The 5,506-nt window shown below is 48.7% G+C and overlaps 1 protein-coding gene across 1 annotated transcript in view; it reads left to right on the top strand.

Annotated features, from left to right (window-relative positions):
• The window catches only part of jdp2b (Jun dimerization protein 2b), a 15,907-nt gene continuing 10,401 nt past the window's right edge, over positions 1 to 5,506 (top strand). Inside the window, exon 1 of the mRNA XM_056581052.1 lies at positions 1 to 813. The gene's annotated coding sequence lies outside the window, so the exon portion shown is untranslated. The remainder of the gene's footprint in view (positions 814 to 5,506) is intronic.

The following is a 5,506-nucleotide window of genomic DNA, read 5'->3' as shown; positions in this document are numbered from 1 at the left end:
CCCCCTCCCCAGCCCTCTCTCTCTCTTCCTTGTGACATGCGTTAACTTTTCTTTATGCCCTTATTCCAGCGTCATAATGTTTTATGTTTCATCGGGCTTTGGTTTTCAACTCGTAGTGTGTGAACGTGTGGTTCACCCCACGCTGCCGTTAGCTGAGGTTTTTTACGGACGAGGATGTGTTGGGGAACGCGAAGTAAACGGTGTTGGTGGGGAACATGCGATGCGTTCAAAAACAGGTTTGTTGTGATTCATGTGTTATAGTGTTATTACATAGTGTCGATGGAGGAGGCTGCGTCTGGCGAGTATTTTCGTGCAGGCAGGAAAACTTCACGGGTTTATTTTCTGGTGGGAAGTGTCAGTCGGACTTATGTAACGCTGCATTCGCAACATTGTGGGTTTTCGAGGAAGAGAAAAAAACAGACCCGGGAGTCTTGTAAGCCAAGCGACAACGTGTTCTCTGCGAGTTGGCGCTGCACACTTTGAACAGGGCAGCATTACAGAGGGGCATTGTAGGGCTATTGATTCACTGGTGGTCCCTAGTGTACAAAGTGGACAATTTGATGACAGTGGGTTACAAACCAGGGAACTATGCGCAGGTATGTTTACATAACCTGCACTTCCATGTGATAATTCTCGTGGTGGGCTTCTTGCAGAGCGGGTGGGTGTCGCATAAAAAATTTATATCCAGGCAATGCTTGTGTTGACATTGCAGATGTCCAATGAAGCAAACTGAATGTAAATTCAATGTTGTTTTCAACAGCGTCCGCACCAAATTGCATCATTGCTAAAAGAAGACTGCCAACTTATCTCTGAGTAAGTATCATGCATCCCACAACTTTTTAATGTACTAATAATTCCAATTAAAAAAGGATATGGGGGTAATAATACTACTTTAAATGATAAATGTATAAAACATAGTAACAACTACAGTTGTTTTAAATCCAAATGATTAATCAATTTATTAACTCTAATTATCAACTAAAATTGCAATAAATAGTAAAAAACGAGTTAGTATACTTTTGTGTGCATCAATATGTCAATATATGATAGCCAAGGCATCCATGAGTTGCATTTGGGGCGGGGGGGTGCTACTGTTCATACTTATCCATAATATGAACATACATATTATGTACATCTGTGTTTTACATGTCTTTCGAGTATTTCAGTTCTGTGTGAATTTGCATAATTTAACTCAATGCACTCCACATTTGCATACAACTCTTCCTCAACGCTTCGCTTCACCATAAGTGGACCCCGAGCTAACCGATTAGCCCTCAGCTGGTCGTTGCGGTGGGGTCCTTTAAAAAGACCCACACTTTCTGCTACAGTTGTTTTATCTCAGCCAAAGGGAGCGGTAGTTATCTGACCCCCCTTGGCCCAAAGGACAATTTTGGCATGGATAACACTGTGGGCAGCGGAAGGGTTTGTCTGTGTGTGTGTGTGTGTGTGTGTGTGTGTGTGTGTGTGTGTGTGTGTGTGTGTGTGTGTGTGTGTGTGTGTGTGCGCGTCTGAGTCAACGTCTAAGTGCGTTCTTCCTCAAAGTGGAGGGGCGTGTTGCGTTGCATCGCTGCGGTGTGGATTTGGGTCGTTTCACTTCAAGCGTGCGCTGAGCTCACGTCACTGCGTCGGCCTGTGTTTGCAAGTGTTTGTGTCTGTGTCCAAGCGAACAAGCATGTGTGTCCAAGGGAGTTGCTCGTGCACCCCGCCCCCCCAAATACACACACACACACACACACACACACACACACACACACACACACACACACACGTCGAAGGGAATTTCTAATGCACTGCGCTCCCCAAAAACACACACACACACAAACACATGTAGAAATACGCAGAGACACACACACACACACACACACACACACACACACACACACACACACACACACACACACACACACACACACACACACACAGACACACCATCGGCGCGTGGGGGGGGGGGGGGGGGGGGGAGTTAGGGGGTGGGGGGGGGGGGCACATCCGTGGGATGGTTTCTGCATAAGTGGAACGCTGCCGTGGATTAATGGGGAAGGGCCGCTGGCAGAGGCAGGCCGGTGGGCCACAGAGAGAGGCTGTGGACGTGGGCGCGCAGGCAGGGGTTTATTTTAAGTAGAAATGCCTTCCTAGTGGCCCTCTGGAGAGCTGCTGGAGCTGACATGCGGCGCCCCCCCCCCCCCCCCCCCCCCCCCCCCCCCAGCACCGCTGAATAGACAGAAGACGCATTGCAGGCAGGCTAGCCAGCAGACCCGCACACACAGCCAGCCTCCACGATGCTAACACGGTGAGGAGGGGAGAGGGGAGGGGAGGGGGGAGGAGAGGGGAGGAGAGGGGAGGGGAGGGGGGAGGAGAGGGGAGGAGAGGGGAGGAGAGGAGAGGGGAGGAGAGGGGGAGAGGAGAGGGGAGGAGAGGAGAGGAAGGAGCGGGAGAAAGAGAGAAAGAAGCAGGAGAAAGATTGGAGAGGAGAGGAAAGGGGGGGGAGGGAGAGAAGAGGAGAAAAGAGGAGAGGAAATGGGAGGAGGGAGTGAAGCAGAGAGGAATGAGCAGGGGGAAAGAGAGGAGAGGTGAGGAGAGAGAAGAGGGAGGGAGAGGAGAATGAGCAGAGAGGAGAAGGATAGAGAGAGAGAGAGAGAAGAGGAGAAGTAGCAGCAATGCAGGGCCAAGGCAATCACATTGTTATTTTAAAGTCCCCTGGTAAGCTCTCCACATGGCATGTAAAACCAGTGAGTGGAGGCAGCGGAGAGCCGCGGTACAGGAGTCCACACCCGAGGAGCCGGGGTCTTGAGCGGGGGGCTGCGGGCCGGGTGGACGCCTGATGTGTGGGGAGGATAAACTGGGGGTGGGTCCAGAAAGAAAGGAAGGGAACATAGAAAATATATATTTTTCGGGGAAATCGTGTTTTCCAGATTAGGGAAGCACCGGATTTGTATCCGGTCGTAGGGTGTGTTAACCGCTATGTCTTACCAACCCGTTTAGGGAATATACGTTTGTGCCTTTTTGTCGTGATCGCCGACTTGTGGCGTAGGAAAGGGGCGGAAACAAGGGGCGCCCGGTGGCGCGATGTCGTCTTACTTACCTCTCTGCAGTTCCACGTTGCAGTGTTGTATTCAGAAACAAAAAAAAAACACTAAAAAGGCAATCATTTAAAATTTTGAATACAATTAAAGACTATGATATAAATAACTGTGATCAAAGGGAATTGAAGGCAGCCTGGGGGATTTTGCACACTGCTGCTGTTTCCGATCCATAATCACGGGCGTCAATTAGGCCTATAGCGACCATCTTGGTCCTTTTAGAACCAAGATGGCCGCTACAGGCGATCAAAGGTGACATACATACCACTAGGTGTGAGTGTGATTAGCCGTTACAAGCCGTTTTGAAAATCTGCCTCTTCTGAAGTCACAAGTGGGCGTGTCCACCTAGATGTGTGCTGGATAGATCAGTCTACCAGCCTTCCCAGTGAACTGTAGCAAACGTTGCAAATATATCCGTCATTCATCTAGGGGGACACGCCCACTTGGGATTTGCAAAACAGCTTGTAATGGACCTCTGAAGAATAAGTCCCGCCTCCGAGGCTCGAGGTTCCATCGGTCAAATGTCTATGAGTAATGACATGTTTTTTTTTGAATGATCGTACATAACCAACTCTGTAGGTTGTGAAGTAGCAAAAGCCTACATTTTGTACTGCACACTTTTTCCATCTAGATTCCACTTGGGTTTTGGATTGTCGGTGCCGTTAAAGTAGTAAACGATTATAAATGCTACTTTAACGGCACCGACAATCCAAAACCCAAGTGGAATAAAAATAGAAAAAGACGGGAGCAGCTTTCACTTCTTGGCCACCTACAGAGTTTGTTATGTACGATCATTCAAAGACCCCATGTTATTTCCCGTAGACATTTGACCGATGGGACCAGGAGCCTCGGAGGCGGGGCTTATTCTTCAGAGGTCTATATCAGTCGTACATCTAGGTGGACACGCCCACTTGTGACTTGCAAAACAGCTTGTAATGGCTAATCATTCTCACACCTGGTGGTATAATATGTCACCTTTAAGGCCATCGAGGGTGGCTGAGCAGGTTATGATTGATTTTTTTTTATGAATGACATTGAGATGGCTGTGTCTCCACACAACATGTGTGTACCCTGAGTGAATATGTCCATCTAGTATGTTGTTGCTTGCATGCTCGTACCTGCCAGCACACCCAACATGCGGCTTGACAAGGCCCCTGCAGCATGAGCGTGCCGTGTACAGTCACCCAGACAGACACACACCCAGACACAGACACAGACACACACCCAGACAGACACACACTCAGTCTGTCTAGGTGTGATACACACCGTGACACAGACTGACAGACACACACTCTGACACAGACAGACAGGCCGACACACACCCAAGACACTGATACACACGTTTGTTTATCCATCTCTTTATTAATATTAGGCGGGGATTGGAGGAATGCTAATAATGCAGTTTAGCTGTGGGTCCTGTCCTTGCAGACCCCACAGAAAAACAAGAAATAACGCCAACTTGGCCCTTCTCTAAGGGAGATTGTGAAAGAGTGTAACTCAACACGTAGCCTGACTGCGAACAGACGGTAATGATGATCGCTTAGACCTTGGCCAGGAATTGAGAAAGCGTGCCTGAGTCCCTGCCCTCGCTCTCATTGTTCATTCTCAGCGCTGCCATCGATGTACTACTGAAGTGGTTTGTGTTTTATTTTTTTTAAAGTCACGGCGCTTGCTCAGTGTGCGCCATAGCGAGCCGAGAAACTCCGATCTTCTGTCCGACATGAAAGTGATCGAAGGTACGCCGGGACAGCCTTTGTGGACACAGATGTTATTTATGTCCCTCCGTCCCTCCGTCCCTCCGTAGAGAAGTTCCCTTTTGAATTTATGAGTCTTTAAGACCTGAACCGGAGCACTCGGGGATAACAGAGCTTTAACATTAGCCAGGCCACTTCATCACAGACCTGGCACTGAGACGCTGAAGCCGTTGAGGACTCCAGCAAAATAACGCACTCGAGCGTCTGCTTGATCGACTCGTAAGTCGGCCAAAAACCCCAAACTACCGACGCTTTACTTGAAGGATGGGGTGTGCGTCGTTCCATTGCAAAAATCCCCCTGTTACCACCCTTGCACCCTCTGCCTACATTGGATTTGCAGACATATACATCCACACATAGGTACATGCACGCACACACTCTCCCTTCTCCCGGGTACTGGGGATAATATGGCCTCTGGTGCAGCCCCGGGCTGTTGGGTAGGAGCTGAATTCCTCAGCGCTGGAACTGCTAATTGCTCTCAGGAACGGTTCAGGAAATGGAGGCATTTAGTTGAGCCGAAGACAGATAGAGTATGTGTGAGGCGAAACTATAGAGCATGTATATTGTGTGTATATATATACGTTTATAGATAGATATACATATTTATATAGTGTGCATTTGTTGGCATGCAAACCAGACAGGCACCCGTTCTTTTTAATGCATACCTTGAAA

The sequence above is a fragment of the Gadus chalcogrammus genome, chromosome 21, assembly GCF_026213295.1.
Source record: "Gadus chalcogrammus isolate NIFS_2021 chromosome 21, NIFS_Gcha_1.0, whole genome shotgun sequence".
Classification (NCBI taxonomy): domain Eukaryota; kingdom Metazoa; phylum Chordata; class Actinopteri; order Gadiformes; family Gadidae; genus Gadus; species Gadus chalcogrammus.
This window is presented reverse-complemented; position numbering and strand designations above follow the sequence as displayed.